The sequence below is a fragment of the Myotis davidii genome, unplaced genomic scaffold (genome assembly GCF_000327345.1).
Source record: "Myotis davidii unplaced genomic scaffold, ASM32734v1 scaffold115, whole genome shotgun sequence".
Taxonomy (NCBI): Eukaryota; Metazoa; Chordata; class Mammalia; order Chiroptera; family Vespertilionidae; genus Myotis; species Myotis davidii.
Genome location: NW_006291010.1, coordinates 923243 through 940753, shown reverse-complemented (window position 1 = coordinate 940753; position 17511 = coordinate 923243). Strand labels below are relative to the sequence as shown.

The following is a 17511-nucleotide window of genomic DNA, read 5'->3' as shown; positions in this document are numbered from 1 at the left end:
AGAGGGTGCAGGCCGGGCTGAGGGACCTCCTACCCACAAGTGCACAAATTTTTGTGCACCGGGCCTCTACTCCTATATAATAAAAGGCTAATATGCAAATAGACCGAACGGCAGTACAACCGGACAACCTGTCACTGTGACATGTGCTGACCACCAGGTGCTGTGCAGGGAACATGGTGGGCGTTGGCCACGGTGGGATGGTGGAGCAGTTGAGCAGGGGTGCCAGACCAAGGCGGGGCACCGGTTGCTGTCATTGGGGCGAGCCTCTGGTAGTTACTGAAAATTCTTTGCTTCCAAACACTACGGGCCCACCCGGTCATGCTCACACCTGGTGCCAGCACTGGTCCCACTCACACCCACTGCTGGAGCCGCCCCAATGCCCCACATTGTCAGGGGGTGTGAGTGGGACTGGTGCCATCAGTGCATGGGAGCTTTGGGAGCGGGAGCAGGGCTGCAGGTACAGAGGGGACCTGGGGCCACTGCAGGAGGGGCCAGGCAGGGGCACAGAGGATGGGCCAAGACCCGCCCCTGTGCCCACTGTAGCCTTGCGGCCCACAGTTCCTATCAAGGTGCATGAATTCATGCACTGGGCCCCTAGTATGTAGTTAATGTTTTCACATTTCTTTATTCGTAGCTTTAGTCTTTTGGAGGCTAACTCCTCTGGTTGGAATTTTTTCTTCTGTCTTGTGGCAAGGACGATGGCTTTTCTACATTCAAACCCCACAGTGGCAGTTCTGTTGCTTTTTACATATTTCATTATTGATGTTATTATTATTATTATTATTTGTTTGGGTAGAGTAAACTCTATTAGGTTATTAATAATAATAACCTAAACTCTATAACAGTAACAGCTATTAGTTAAGTTTTGCATATTTTAAATTATTTTGGCGGGGCTAAATCTTTATTCTGTCTCTTATTAAATGGGTACCCCAAACACTTCCAATGGAAAACCAATAAAGGAGTCATACGATTCTTTTAGTGTTTAAGCAGGATTAAAATTTAAGCAGCTGCTTGCCTGATTACTACATATATTTTTAAAACCGTGTGTGTGTGTGTGTGTGTGTGTGTGTGTGTGTGTGTGTGTTTTGGGGGGATGTATATATCAACTATTTGTGGCAATAGGCTTTGAAATGCTAACTTTTTAAATAGCTCAAGAACCTTGGTTTTAATTTTTGATGTGACAATCTTTTGTTTCTGTGAATTTTTTTTTATCTCTCTTAAATCTGGAATTGGAAGTTACTCTTTCTTTGCTTATAGATAATTAAAACCGACCAAACTTGTTAAAGTCAAAACCAACAATGCCATGCTTTATTACACACTCCTGTGTTTGGTCACAGACTCTAGTAGATTCCGCAAAGGGCACAATTTATGCAGTGGCATGTCAGAAACTTAATGCTGTGATTTTCCTCTTCCTAATGGAGAATTAAGAATCTAAGGGGCCTGGGTTGTTCACATGGATGGAATCCCTACGGCTTGGGTGCAGAGGTCTCGCAAAAATTTAGTAAGTGAGAAGGAGAACAAAGATTCTTAGTTGGAGGGGGAAAAATTGGATCGCCTGTGGCTGAGAAGCTGAGGGGGACAGGTAGGCACAGTGGGGTGCAGGATAATGAGGCACATGGCAAATGTGATGCACAGATGTTAAGCCAACTGTAGCTCCGGCTCCCAAAGTTGTGCATGCCACAACACCATGCCTTGAGGCTATGTCTACACCAGAACATTTGGAGCAGTAAACGACGGCAACATTAGGTTCAAATTAATCTATTACTCCAGAGCTGTGAAATGTTGGTTGCTTGTTTCAGAATTACATTGCCTGTGGGTGAAATGTTTTAGGTAGATTTTAATGCAAGCTCATGGCTTGCTGAGGAGATTAAGAGGAGAAAGGGAAATTAGAACAGTTAGGAGAGTCGTGGAGGGGCGCATTTCTGGTTAAAGTATATGAAAAAAGTATTACATATTTCACGGGCAGGTCTGGTCTCCTGTTGGCCACCTGCTGGGACTGAAATATCCCACATCATAATGAAGGCAGGTTTGCAGAAGCCTTGTAAATACTTGAGCCCTGCAATTGAAGAAGGCAGACAAAGGCGGCTTTGGGGTCTCCTGGAGACTTTTGAGGGCTAGACCTGTCAGGCGGGTGCTCCAAATGAATCTGGTAATTTATTATTCTGCACTTGTTAAGTGGAACATGTAAAATTTTGCATTTAGGTTTTTGCCCTTATGAGTTTAAGTAAACTCCCCAGTAACAGGTAGCCTTGTGACTTTTCAGAGTATGTTACAAAGTACTCTTGTCTGCCTCCCACTCCCCTTGTCCCTTCACTGATATTGGCAGGTCCATTTTCACAAACCTGTGTGGGATTCAAACCCTCCATTTTTCCCAAAGTGGAAAAACTAAACCTTGAATTAACCTGGATATATATATTTTTTGGTCAATTAAATAGAGTTTATTCAATCAGAGGGGAAAAAACTGTTTAGAAGTATCTATAAAGAATTTTTTTTACAATATTGTAGTTTTTCTTATAAAAACACTTAATTGAAATGCCTAAGAGCTGCCCAGCACAAAAGTCAATAAAAACCCTAGAATAGAGTTTATAGGGGTTGTCTATGTACATAATTAAATCCTTCAGGCACTTTAAAACTCTGCAAAATAAATGGTTATGCAAGAATAGCCTGCTGAGAGAAGAAATGCTTGTATCAGCTTTAACCAGCTGCCCTGTGTTCCATGTTTCTGGGTTGGAATGAGAAAGCTATTAGACACTGGAAGACTGCAAGCCACATACAAATCATCTTTGTTCCTGACACTTGGGGGAGTACTTTATAGTGGCTGTCAAGGCCAATACAAAACATGGTTTGTGCCGGAAAAAAAGTCAAGTGCCATTATTTAGGAAGAAGATGTTAGGAATCCAAATAACTGAACAACATCCAGGATCTTCATTGAGTTTAGCTGCTATAGAGGCAGATTTATTATGGGGGGCTGACTTAAGTAAGTTAACATGTAGGTTTGCATTCTGGATTTGATGGAATCACACGGGTTAATTACTTGCAATGATCTATACTGGACGAGGAGTAAAAGGGGAGAACTGTGTTTAGATTTAATTTCACCATTCTTTAGGGACTACTGTGGAAGGGATGGGATGATTATGGGGTGGGGGCAAAGGAAGGAGTGCTAAGGGGTGGGGGGTGAAAGAAAAGAAAAGAAACCAGTCTAATGAATGTAACCAATAGAAAAATTGTAGGTTTGTTTCTCTCCCTGGCCCTCAAAGTTATGATAAATGATAGCACAAGGAAAAGATAACCTACCATGAGAGTAGGATCACCAAGGCCAAATACTAAAACTCCCAGCTGACTGGCCCATACACTGCAGCCTCTGTTCATGTTTATTTTTTCTGCTCACTCTTGGTTTCGTCAATCAGTATGATAGACGATAAGTCCTGACTAGAGCAGCCCGCGTCCTGCTCTCTCACGGTGGGTAGCATGTTGTGGTTGGCGCCGAGCAGTCGGAGGATCGCCCGCATCAGGAGCAGCGAGGGGATGAGGTTCCGAGCAGTCTTCCAGCAGGCGGCTCCTTGGAGAATAGCAGGCAGGAGTGTTATCAGCCCAGAGTGGAGTTGCCAAGAAACTGACCACACATTAGTAGCTTTGTTTGGGTAGAGTCTAAGGGGGCTGTAGCTCACCGACTTGAGACACTTTCTGTTAAATCATCCCTGGCTTTAAGTGTTAAAAGAAAGCTTGTTCACAAAGAAGCCATGGCTGATTGCCGCAGGCAGTCCTATGACAGGGATCCTGAGTGAGGGATTTGGGGAGTTACTGTGCAGGGGTGCAAATGGACATCAATTAAAACAGAAAAGAAAAAGGAAGAGGAACCCTTCCTTGGGTCTGCCAGTGACTTCCAAATAAACTATCTCCTGATGTGCAAAACGACATTAAAAACGTCTTTAAAAAGAAATCTGTATACACAATGGGGAGCTTTAGTTAGCTGGTGACATATGAAACACTGCACAGTTAGCCAACAGCTCATCAGATAAATGGAATTTCCTGAATGCTATTCACAGATCCCTAATGTTGTTTATCTACTCTCTCAGCGCTAATACTTTTTTTTTTACATGGCTTTCTAGAAGAAGATCTTTATTTCACACATCAGAAACTTAACAGAAAAAAATTTCAGGATCACTAATTGTTTTTTTTTTAAAAAAATAGTCACTTAGTAGAAACTCAGGGACTGTTAAAAAGTCCGGAATGTCCTGACTTGATTCACTGAAGTAGCCCAAGTGAAATTCTTTTGATATCTTGTGATGCAACATTGGTCAAACATTTCCTGGTCAACATTTTTTTCCTTAGGTATTAGTGCTGCTTTTCCCAAGAGCAAATGCTTTGGAGATTGGGGGCTCTCTGCTCTTATGAGAAACTTCTAATAACTGATCAGCACACCTTCCCCCAAAGTAATGCTTCTTGATAGACAGAGTGAGGGAAACTTGACAATTCTCTTTGTGTAGATAATTTTTCTCCCTTTTAGAAATTACACTAATGTGTTAAGGAATGTTTCCCCTTACCTTAAAGTACAGTCTGTACACAAAATGAATACTTTCTGATTATAATTCTTTATATACCTGGTGTTATTACTTATAACTGCTGATGTATGTTAAGGTGAAACTTAACACTGGAATATTAGTTTTATTTCAGTTAATTATGTTACTAAGAGCTCATGAACCCAAAGATTTAGGGTTGGTCTGTTTCTAGTTATCCTGCCAAGTTTTTTACTTGATGGAGGGGGTCTGTTTCATTCTACTTGGCCTCTCCACCTTTGTAACCCCTGGTTTCCTCTTTTCCTGAATCACAAGTTTACGTTCTCCCCTTCTGTGAGAAGATTGAACGCTTATTCAACTCCGAAATGACTATGGTCACAAAATATCAACAGTGGTTTTTAATAGATCTTTGCCTATCAAAATATTGTTGTTGAATAATAGGCTAAAGGTAGTTGTGGCTGCTGATAGGAAGGAATCTGACTATTAATAAAAAGCAGACAAGGGTCTTGAAACAGTACTTCCACTGTTACAATTTAGACACTTTATATTACTTTATTTAGTGCAACACCTGCAGCTACTCACATTGCTGGTGGCTGAAATAATCCAGGTCCATGCTGAGAGAGTATGACAATTTCATTGTGCTATTTGTGCTTACTGTTTAAGCCTTTCTCACAGGAAAAAGCATTAGGTAAGTGTACAGTAGAGAATAAAAAGGGAGATTTGGGCTCATCTGTTCCCCTTAAATCTGTCTAGTAAAATTTCCCTTTGTAATTAGTATTTGACTCCTTTCCTACCCCTGGCTGGCACCTGGAGGTGGGTAGTGGCACAAACTGGCATTTATTAAAGTTTTTTTTTTCAATTGTCCCCACATCTCATGGTTTTTTTTTGGATTGTGCCCTCTTCATCCGGAGCCTTAGAAATAGTACATACTTCCTAAGATCTACTTCTGCAGATGCTGTAATAGGTTTCGGATGGAAGATGTTTGGGATCTCAACAGGACAAAGAGGGTGCCTCATTTTAAGGCAATAATAACAAGTCATTATTCATCTTTAATTGACAACTTAATTTAGATTTCAGATGGGTCCCTTTTAGTGATGTGCTAGTTTAATTTTGACCCAAAATGCTGATAATTATGAACCCAAAGGCATAGTCTATAAAATGTTCATGCTAAGCAAATTTCTGCTTTGGGCATAAAGATGGTGGTGGTGGTGAGGGGGCAGTAGGCTGAAACCAAGCCAGAGGTCATTTCTTCCTCATCGATGTTGAAACAGCTCAGAGTTCAGGGGGATTCATACCCTTTTGACTTTAATTGCTCTGGGCCCACTGAGGCAAAGCAATGGTGCTCTATTTGTCTGGGGTCAGAGAGGCAATCACAAAGGCCTTCAGAATATTTCCAAACATTTGGGGGAGATAAACAGTTTTCAGGCATCATACAATAAGAAAGCTAGTTTCTAGATAGTTGTCCAATTTCCTAAACCATGCTTGCAGAAGTTTATTTGGTTATTGAAACATTAAGCTTAACCAGTCATGTTCTTTCTACTTTATGAAAATGTAGACAGGAAATTATCAGCAAATTGCTCGTTTAGAATTAAAGACAGGAAATGAACTTCAGCAGTTGAATTCTTGTAGTAAAAAGCTCCTACCTAAAGCATAAGTTAAAACTAGCAAATCTTGCTTTTCTTTTAAGTCAGGGCTTTGTTACATCAACACAATAGATTTAGATACTCTGTCCTTTTTCTCCTTAAAATTTCGATATTGCCCTTTACAGAACCCACAACTGTTTCTGTTATTAATTTCCCAGTAATTCTTTACATATAGCTGGTGTTTCTACTATTTACTTATTTGGAAAAATACCATTTATTAGATTACATTAAGAGATTAATTAAGGTAGAATATGTCTCGGAAATAGTAAGTTTGCTAATTTATTTATTAGGGCATAAACATTTTGAACATCTCCTTAAGTTTCCATTTCAGTTTTTATCTGAAATTCTAGAACTTCTTATTGAAATACTGATTATAATATATTTTAGTTATATTCATAAATAGTTAATAGTTTTCCCTCAAGGTGAACTTTTGGAGCTATTCCTTTTGATAGTTATTACTTAGATTTTATTCTCTATATATTATATTGTTAGTTATGACCAATATATCAGTGGTATCTACAAAATAATTCCTGCACTTAATTTTCTTTTATATTTTTGTTTTGCCATTTTTATTTCTCTATATATTTTGAGTACTCTATATTCTTTAAAGTTTCCCTTATTGGTATTACATTATTTAAATAAACCACAGACATAATTCTTCTCCAACAAAATGATTTGTACCATGTCTGACTATTTTGATTACCTTTAAGGAAAAATGAACTGCTTTGGATTAAACAAGAAAGAACCTCAAACTTCAGCCAAACTTTGGACCATTTACTCAACTTAGCTTGAGGAAGTTAGAAAATTCTGGTTTTGTGATTAGTTTAAATTTTACTTTTACAGCAATTCACATTTCTTAACATCTCTTTCAGCATTTTGGGACCCATAAAAGGTGAGAATGATTCTACATTCGAAAAAACTTATTATTAATCTATTATTATAGATTCTTATTACATATATGTTATTGTAAAGATCTAATATATTCAAATACAATTTAAATACGCAGGAGACATTCTTGGTATGTATTTGGTGTTAAATTTTATAGGGTCAATCATATTACATTTTGGTATACATGCATTTTGTAATCTTTTGTTAAATGACTCAATCATGGATGTTAATAGTTATAGATGTTATTCTACCATTATGAGACTCACTTGTTTCTTTTTTAGTATGCAAACTGAAATTTCCTTAATTGGATTCTATAGAAGATCTTATTTAAGAGAAAGTTGACTTTCTATTCAGACTTGCTTTACTGGGTCAGCTTTAGGTCTTAAGCACATTTTTGTTACAAAGTCCAGGGGATAGTCTAGCTAAAATTTTGAAAGATATTGCCTCCAAATTGTTTTATTTAGTAATTATTAGTATTTTGTTCAGTGGTACCTTTTGACTGTTTTTTGTTTTGTTTTGAGGCTTTGTTTGGGTTTTCCTTATAGTTATCTGAAGTAAGTTTTAGCTGAAATATGCCTAAGTGTACAATTTTTGTGGTCATTGCAGGTAGCAAAGCATTAAAATTGATAATCTCTAATGTTTCATAACTCTTTTCAGATCACTCTAAGTCTAGTTTCCTAATGCTATATATGAATCTATACACCTAATGAAAGAAGCATGACTATCTTCTAATTAGCAAGAGGTGTGGCAAATCTTAAATGCATACAAGAGATAACAGTTAAGGATACTTATCAGCATTTATTAATTTCAGAGATTTTTTGAGGAAGTTTTGTTTTTGTAGGAAAAAAATACCTTGGTGGTAGATTAATAAAAGTAAAATAAGGTGCCAATATTGAAAAGCCCAGGATAAATTTCAAAGGATGCTGGACTTTAAAACACATGGGTGAGCTATATAACTTTAAAATTAACTGGTTAGATTTACTTTAGACTTCTGCTTTGTGTAATTATGTGAAGTGATGTTTAGGGAGGACACTTGCATTTATGGTTGACATTCTTTTGTTTGTTCAACAAATATTCAACAACCAGAAAGTGCCAGGTATTCTTTTTGCTAATGGGAACTCAATACTTTAGCAGACAAATTTCTTGTCCTCATAAAACTTATATTCTAGTGAGAAGAGACAGATGGTGTATCAATTAAGATTATTTTGGATGGTGATTAGTGGTACAAAGATAATGAAACAGTATTATGCAGAATGAAGGACAAAGGATGACCAAACACCACTTACAATATACCCAATTTTATGTTGAATATTATAATGAGTTATGCACTCTTTATCTGGGTAAAATCTTTTGGTACTGGAGATGGCAATAGCTCTGACTCCTGTGCATGAATAATAAGAGATAAAATTCAATAGTACATTAAAGATATTTCATTTTTAATTGGAGTAATCAGATTTTTTTCTAAAATGTGATTAGACCAGAAAAATAGTCTCATGGAAGCTAATTCTGAACCTTTTGCTTTTAGTTTTACTGTTGTGAAATATTTTATAACAATATGATGTATCATAGTCATTTCTTAAAAAGTTATTTTGTACTAGTCACATATCATCCTGGTGGATATTACATTGCTTACTGAAGTCTTAAAGCATTTGGTTCTATGTTTCATCTCCTCAGACTTAATTCAGGAGGAGCTTCATCCAGATGTTTTGTTTATTTGTTCCCCAATTATATGTATGAGATTTCAGAATTTATGAGATCACAGGTCAAGTGAAAGGTCACAGTTGAGAGGTCAAGTGAGAAGCTAAAATTTGCAAAACCAAAGAAATGACAGGACAGTGCCAAATGAAAGGTCAAAAGTCAAGTGACAGACTCAGTGTGGATGAAAGCAAGTGGTCTGTTTGCTAAACGTCTGAGCATAGTGAAGTGTCTCAGTATTCTTGCAGGCAAAGTCAAAGCTTCTTAACCTTGGAATTCACAATTAATAATCACGTGCCACTTGTTATTATACAAGGATATGCTATTAATTTATAGAGAAAAGCACAATTGCATAAAGTAAAACAGTTTTTTCATTCATTGATTATCATCAGTCAGGGTTATCTTTTTCCTATAATAGCTCTTCAAGAAAAACATAGAACACCCAAATTTGGGAAATTATTTTTGTCAGATGTAGGAAATATATACACAAAACATAGATGTTAAAAGACTTACTTAAAACCAGTCTAAGAATAGATTACTTCTTCCATAGATTTTAGATGGATACTCCTGTGCTGTTTTATTTCTCCACTTATTTCTCATTTCTCTAGTCACTCATTTATTTAACAAATACTAATTGAAAGCAAGTCATCATTGATTAGTTATACTGCATCACTTTAAGAAAAAGTGAACCTGTGGGATAAAGTTTCTGTTTGAGATGTCATGGCTGGGCAGCATTTTCAAGGTTTATTTACTTGCTCAAAATTTCTTGGTAGTATTTTTTTTTTAAGCAAAATGGTTCGATCCAGAGACCTGTGAGAGCAAATTTTTGCATTTGGGAGAACTAAGAATGAAAACAGAAATGATCTCTGTTTTATATGACTATTATGACACATATTATTACTATTGTATTAATTCATTTGTCCTTTCATTAAAGAAAATTATGTTTTTCCTCTGCCCGAACAACAGAAACATGACAGTCTGTAGTTCTAATTTAGATACCATTTATCCATAATACCTATCACTTTATTTTTGAGTAGACACCATTAATACATTTGGGAGGAGTGTGTGTGTGTGTGTGTGTGTGTGTGTGTGTGTGTGTGTGTGTGAGAGAGAGAGAGAGAATTTGTCATTAATAATAAATGGTTCTTTTGGGTTTAGGAGCAGTTCGTCAATGATTTGTTTTATGGGGTATACAAAGTGACCATTCTTCAAAAGCTAAGTATTTAAGGGAAGTCTCTTTCCATATTCTATAAACAGCCACACTTTATAACAAACTCAAAAAATAAATTAATATGGTAGGGACTCCTAGTTGTAAAACTAAAATTTAGTAAAAGAGAATTTGCTTTATCTGGAGCCCCGTGTTTTCTGCTGATAGAGCACATTAGATTGGTACCTTATTTACAGGTAAAAATCTGATTGATAATAATAGAAGTGAGTGGAAAGTGAATAAGAGTTTAGTTTCTATGAAACTATAAAATCGGGCTTTAAATCATAGCATAAGTACTATCATTGTCCAAAAGCAGTGTTTATTTTTCCTACGTTTTGCCTTTCATATCACTGTCATAAATTTTTTTTAATACATACTTTGAAAAGTTAAGGGCAAGCCCTGAAGGGTGAAATATTGCAAACCAATTAAAAACAACTGAAGTGAGATTCTAAAATACAGGAGTTTTCCAACTCATGAACAATATTTAGAGAGCTGGTTAATTTTAATTCCTCTGGGAACCATAAGTCTGGGCATTAATAGGCTTAGAGTGATAAAAACAGCCATATACTATGCACATATAGTTGGTATTGTCAAAAAAGAAGCAATTAGTGGCAAAGAAAGCATAAGTATGTACACATATGGTGAGCAGGTTGAAATGTGAAATACAGCCAGGAATACAAACCAATGACAAAAAAAGCAGTGGAAGCTGGGCTACTGTTTTAACTTCTCACACAATGGCAAGTAAATGATTTGCACACAAACAGATCAAGTTAATGTTTGCAAATACTGAAAGGACTTTTAATATGCTTCTTGGAAACGTTTTTAACCAATTAAGAATCTACAGTACATGGTTTTCTTTTATTTCCTTCTTTTAACTTTTTCATTTTTGCTCTTTTTTTCACTTGTTTTTCTTTCCCCCTTTTCCCCCCTCCTAAGTTGCTTTTATATTCCTTATCTCTAGTCTTCCTCCTTTCTCTTCCAACCATTTCCTTGATGACATTAGACTAAATGGATAGTTTAATTCAATTTGCTTAACTTAAAGCACTGAAGAAACTTGATGGGATCTAAAATGCTGATTTTTCTCAACCAAAAGAAGGCAGCAGAACAAATGGCTTGATGTCTTTCTCAGAAGTTGTTGGATGGCACAGAGTACCTCTTCGGGGAATCATAAAACTACAGTTTCAAAGGCCTGTCTACTGTTAGGGCCTGTGTGGCAACCCCCCAAATCTGGCTCATCTTTTTCTTTGAGGAAAATTATACATTTTTCATAGAAAATTGACATGAAGGGGCACATCTATATTTTAGTTTTTAAAAGTTATACAGCTGTCGCTATAAAATGTAACAGGCAGGTTGTAACCTTATCTACTAGGTTGGAGATTTTGTGTCACTTTCAAGAGAAATAAGTGGATGTGAAAGGGAAATACATTTTAAAATCTGATAACCAGCAACACATATTTCACTCCTCCAGAGCCAGGAAGTTGGGGGACATGCGCAGGTTCATTTCCAGCATGCAAACTGTATTCCTGTGACTAAGTTAGGTACAGATGCACTTTACAATGGAAGGCACTGTAGTATGGAACAAATAGGAATAATTTTCAGTATTATTCTCCATCTCAACCCTGTTTATTTTGGCTATGAGTCCTTTTTTGGGATGTCATCTTTCCCAAAACCCAATTGCTAAAAGCTGGTTTCACTGGCAGAGAAATAAAAAAGACAGTCGAGTGAGGTTTCGAGAGCACTGCAATTAGTTCTGTGTGTATGGAACTGCTTATCTGCCCACAACTGGGTCTGAGGAAACTCTGCTTAGTATTTATTAGGAGTTGAATTTATATGAGAAAAAAACAGATGCTCAATTTTGCTACCTTTCCTTTTAAAGTTTAATGTGCTGTAAAATACAAGGATCTGTACAATTAAGAAGAAGGTGCGTTACCCTTTAACGTGTGCCAAATGCCTCCCGCCTCCCTTTTCGGCAGAGGCCCTCCTGTTCCTGCAAAGTACCCAATAATAAGCCCATCCCCAGATGAGATTCTCCATACCATATGCCCCCGGTGGCCAGAGTTTTAGGCAAAATAGCCTTAGGAGTAATTAAATGTCATAGCTGGAATCATTTTCTGTATTCTCTGGTGTGGGTCCAGGATTGAGCACTGTGTTGGTGACCCAGGTACTTATAAAGAGAATCTTTCAAAGGCAGAGCTCCAGGGTGCCCCACAATCATTGAAACATAGGAAAGCCAGTATCAGACGTCAGTATCTTTCGTTTGGATTTGAAAACAGGAAATGACTTGGCATTTCTAATCTTGACTGGGAGACAGGCCCTGACTCCACAATTACAGAGCATAATTACTCCAAGCTCAGCCTAGAAGAACCCCCAACTGCTTGCAGAGGACCTGCCAGGAAACTGACCTGGGTGAATGGTCTGGAAGAGAACATGAGGTGACAAGAGGCTGAGATGCCATTTTCACGTAAATCTACATGAAAGGGCTGCTGAGAAAGGTAGAGGTTGTTAAAGTCGGCTTGGCACAGGGACATGCTACAGTCTAAACTGAGGAAAAACTGGCAACATGCAGTGTTTGGGGCCTGAGTCAAATATCCATTGAAGCTTTGAATAGTGTGGTTAAAAAAAAAAATCTTTTCAAGAATTTTATTTTTAAAAATTCTCATTTCCAAACCACACCACATAGTTGAGTTCGATGTATAGACATATATATGTTTTCCAAATGGTTACTTGGATTTCCATGTAAAATGGAGCCATAGTCCCTTACACTCCCTCTGCGACTCATTTTCTCCTGTAAATATATTACTCTCTATTGATGTGTCTGATGTTACTGTCTCCAAACTCACAGCTCACTGTGATTCCTATGCCAGTTGCAATGCATAAGTTCTTTGAAGCTTTCCCTTTCTTTTTAAAGACCAACCTTTCAGCTATTAAGTTGGCTCCTAACAAAAGCTTTTGTTGTGGTTTGTTCATATCATGCTTGGAAGGACAGCAAATAATAGGTTACAGTAGTGGAGCTGGAACATTTCAAAAGACATGATTCTTGTGTCCAACTTGTTTTTCACTTTTGTTGTAGAATGGCCTCAAAATGGCAATTTTTGGTATGGTCTTATAGAAAGCCCATCAGGGTTTGGAATAACTCAAAAAGGTGAATTCAAGATAAAAATGAGAAATTCACAGAACACTGGAACTGAATTTCTTCTCATTTGACTGGAGAAGAGGAAAAACCTATGAAGTCTCATATAAGTTCTAGCTGCACTGGACAATAATTTTGACCTAATAAGGGCAAAGCCCTTGCTACTTAATTTTGGACACAGTCCAGGCTGTATCAAGTGTATGGGATAAAGACATACACTTGCATATTACTTCATAAAGCAACCAATTATAAAAAACTAGAACTTGCTCTAAGGCATATCCAAATTCCTTCCCTGGCCATGAGACCATACATGACTTGTCTTTTACCTCCTCAACTCCTCTTCACTTACTTCCTGTCCTTCAGCCACCCTGACTTCCTTTCTGCTCCTCAAAGATTTCACTTTCTGGGCGCTTTTCCCAACTTTTTATGTGGAAGGCTTATTCTCATCCTGCAGGTCTCGCCTCAAATATCACTTCCTCAGTAGAGAAACTTCTCGGGCCACAGCTGTCTAAAGGTTCCTACTTCTGTTTCTTCTAATCTCATCATCTTGTTTGTTTTATTTCCTTCATGGCACTTCTCAAGGGCCATAAATATCTTAGTTATTAATTAACTAATTATTAATTAGGTATTAGTTTCATCCAGTCCATTGTAAAAGTGAGCAAAGATTGGCTATCACAAGGATCAAGTAGGACATAAAACTGAACTAGGCCTCGGGTAAAAGTTAGACTATAGACCCTAAAAGATAAAAGCCCTACTTTCTCTTTTCAGCAAAACCCTTGAGGCTAAACCAACCATTCCTTATTGTTGTTAGTTCTTTCAGAGCAGAATTTATCCATCCTCTGAAGAGCTGAATGCGAATTCGGGTTCTGAGAAGAAACATTAATTTAGAGACTGATGGATAATAGATGTCCATTAAATATCTTTTGAATGATTCAATTAAAAATGAGGAGTTAAGTAGTAATGAATTGGTATCTTGGAAGTCCACCCAAATTTCCTTTAGGAAGACTGGCCTATTTATAACACCCTTCATGAAAACAACCTTTAACCTGGTTTCCCAAAGAAAAGCTGATGGTCCTCTGTGTGCAATAAAGTGCAGTCACTGTATCGTCTTATTATCAAGGAGGCAAGATGCTTCCTATCCCATCTATCTCAAGAAGGAAAAACTGGTACACTTGATAAAGGGAATCTGCAAGACAGAACTTTTTTTTTTTCTCTTCAGCACTAAAAGAGAACATTCAGAGAAGGGCCAGGATGGCAGAATTAAGTGACAAAGGTCTGGCCTTGAGGGAAATAAGGTGATTATGTGAATATTGGCTTCTGAGAAGACAGAGCTGCTTCAAGACACCATAGAAATTTTCTGTAAAATGAGAGCTAAATTCAAAGAGAACATGTGCATATTCAAGTATAACCTATCAAGCCCCTTAGAGTAAACGCTTCCTTGACAGAAACTGCTTTGGAGTAGAAGAAGACAACTCAAAAATGTAATTAGACTGAGCTCTTTGGAAGTTTTTAATCTTCTTTTATTTGGACTTTTCTTTGCTTAGTTTTACTGTATTTGATCAACTCCATGTGTCCCAAATATGTCTGAGCCACATTAGATTACGATAGAAAAAGAATTCATAGCTGAAGAAATAGAGAATCCATACAACTGATTCGAAAATAGTCTTACATATGATTTAAAGCCCAACAGTCCTGGTTGTAGAGACTGCTGAGATACAGAGATGTCACACTCATGGGTGCTGTCTCTGGGCATAATGAGAGTAGCCACCTCAGCCATGCCACTGGGCGGGGGAGGTCCAGGGGCCAATAATGACCTGCAGGAGGGGAGCAGAAGCTATGGACTGTGATAGAAATAGTATCCACATCCATAACCCAGGCCCTGGTCGGCTCAGTTGGCTGCTTTCATCCTCGCCTAATCCCTTATCTAGTGACCACCACTGACTTGGGATAGTACCTGCATCTTCTCTGTGGACCCAGGTTTAAGCCTCTTCAGTGGCTGGAAACTTGACCAGAAGGCCAAGCAGGAGGTGTCATGCCCAGTTAGAGAATATCATTTCTGGAGCTTTGGTTTCAGAGTGTTTTGTTAGGGTGCTATTGTGGTTTCTTTGGGATCTACTGACTGCCTCTCCACCTACCTGTTTGGGTGGATGGCGCTTTCCACCTAGACATGTCATATTCCCAGTGGCCTAAGAAAGGTCCTCGTTTCCCATATAAGGGATCGGTGATGTTGGCAGTTTCTTTCATAGACAGAGCATATTTTTATGGAGCGCTTCCAGCAGATTTTACTCTAAGTAAACGGGCCATTGACCAGCAAGCCAGAACCAACATTTCCAAGCCAGTGCAGTTAACACTCACATATATGTGAGTGTGAAAACCTTAGACCATATAATCAGCATGTATTCTATCAAGTTTTTTTTTTAAACCATTGAATAGCATCCTCACTATGTCTAGTGTTATCACACCCAATGAGCCAAAATATTAGTGCATAGTGTGAGCTCCAAGAGTGGCCTAGTTTGGGATTTAAAAGGTGCATTTGAGTTAAGAGCATAAACTACCATAAACTTTTAAAGCTGCAGACCATTGTATCCTTCTAACTCCAGAGCAGCTCTGTCTAATGCTGTCCAACTTGGCCATAAAAACAAAATGAAGAAAAAGCCTAAACACTTGTAGGCTCACACCAAGGATGCAGTATTTCAGCCTGACAGGATTACTCCTTGGCTAGAGTGACTTATGTTGGAAAAGGGAAGTTTGCATGAAAATGCCTTTGAGGTTAATTGTAATGTCATTAATGTGATGCTATAATCACATCTCTGAATTTCCTTCATAAATTTCTTTTTTTATTTTTATCCTGTTTATTTTTATTTTGGATATACGACTTTCTTGAAAAAGTCTACTCTAGTTTTACAAAAATACATCCCTCTTCTTTTCAGACTCTTGAAACACCGGCCACTGCATAAATTACAGTTTACAAGCATGGTAATCTGTCCTCTCTTACGTTTCAGTTTCTTTTTATTGCTTGATTGTAACATCTCCCTGCACGATGAGTGACTTTAAATATTAAGATTCAAGTGGCAGCAGGTATTGCACTGAGGTTAGGGAAAACGAGTCATGTGCTAGCATTTCCATTATGACTTCCCGCTATAATATCTATGGCTAAACCACCATAGATAATTCTTTTTAAGAAAATCATCTGTGTAGCCAAATCTGTGGTAGATTTGCGGCACAAACTACAGTAGAGGAGGAACTCAGTCAAAACCACAGAAATTGTTCAGGAACGCTTCAAGATTGTTCTAATCAGATTGCTTCAAACTACTTTAGCTGTTGTCAGATCTCTCTGCAGGGGACGGAAGCACAGAGGGCTAGCCACTGAGTTCTCTGGCTTTCCCAGCATTGTCTGTGCCCTTGACCTTTGAATGCATTTGTCTCAATTGTTCTTGAGCCCTGGGAGAAAGAATCTCAGATGAGAAAACAATGGTTCCCATTGGGGATACTGCTCCCAACCCATACTTTGTTTTGGGCTCATTTTCACAGTGACTGACAGAGTCCCAAATTTGGCAATGCTGCCCTCCTGCCTCCTTCTGGAAACATATCTCGAAGTGCCTCGTCATGAAATATTGTCATGTTTCTAATCTTGTTTCCTTTTCAAAACAAGCTATTTTATTCCATGGCTTGCACAATTCTGCATCTATATCAATGATCTTTTCACTGATGTCTCCCCTCCCAACACATTTCCTGGTGAAAAGCCTGCGTCCAGCTTGCCAGTCAGGAATGGACAAACTTCTGCTCAGGTTGCTAAGAGTTAGATCTTAAAGTTCTCCTCACTCAGCTGTGTTACTTTATCATCTTGGTAGGAATCAGAGTCTGTTCATGACATCTGTGTCCCTCTAGCCAGAAAACCAATCCCACTGACGCCTCTCTGCTCTGATACAGAGAAATGAAAACCTGCACAGAATTTCTCAATTAGAAACTTTTACCCAAGAAGGAATTTGGCAAATACATGCCTGGAAGAGGAAAAAGTGGGATATTGTACCCAAATCACAACAGATAGGAGAGAATTTTACACATATGAATTGTGAGGTTAGGGTTCATTTATATGTGTTCTCCCCTTTTTGTCTCTGTGTATAACTTATAATCAAAGTATTATAAAGGAAACTTGCATTTGGCTATTTTCAGATCATGAGAATTTTTTAAAATTTTATTGTACTACAAAAACTAGTTATTTTTCCCATTAGAAAACTATCTCTAGTGTTAGGACTGTGTACCTTCCTGATTTAGTCCCTTCCCCAGTAACCCATTACCATCAGCTATTTTATAAAATAAAACAGTGAACTTGACTAAAAAGTTCAAATTTGATTTTTCAAAGAAGGCAGCTGCAGGCCCCAGGCAGTAACTTGCCTAAAGTCACACCATAAGGAGACTAACGACTGATCA

General features: G+C 37.9%; 1 protein-coding gene across 9 annotated transcripts in view; it reads left to right on the top strand.

Annotated features, from left to right (window-relative positions):
- The window catches only part of MECOM (MDS1 and EVI1 complex locus), a 576798-nt gene that overhangs the window by 412790 nt on the left and 146497 nt on the right, over nt 1–17511 (top strand). The gene's annotated exons all lie outside the window — the stretch shown is intronic.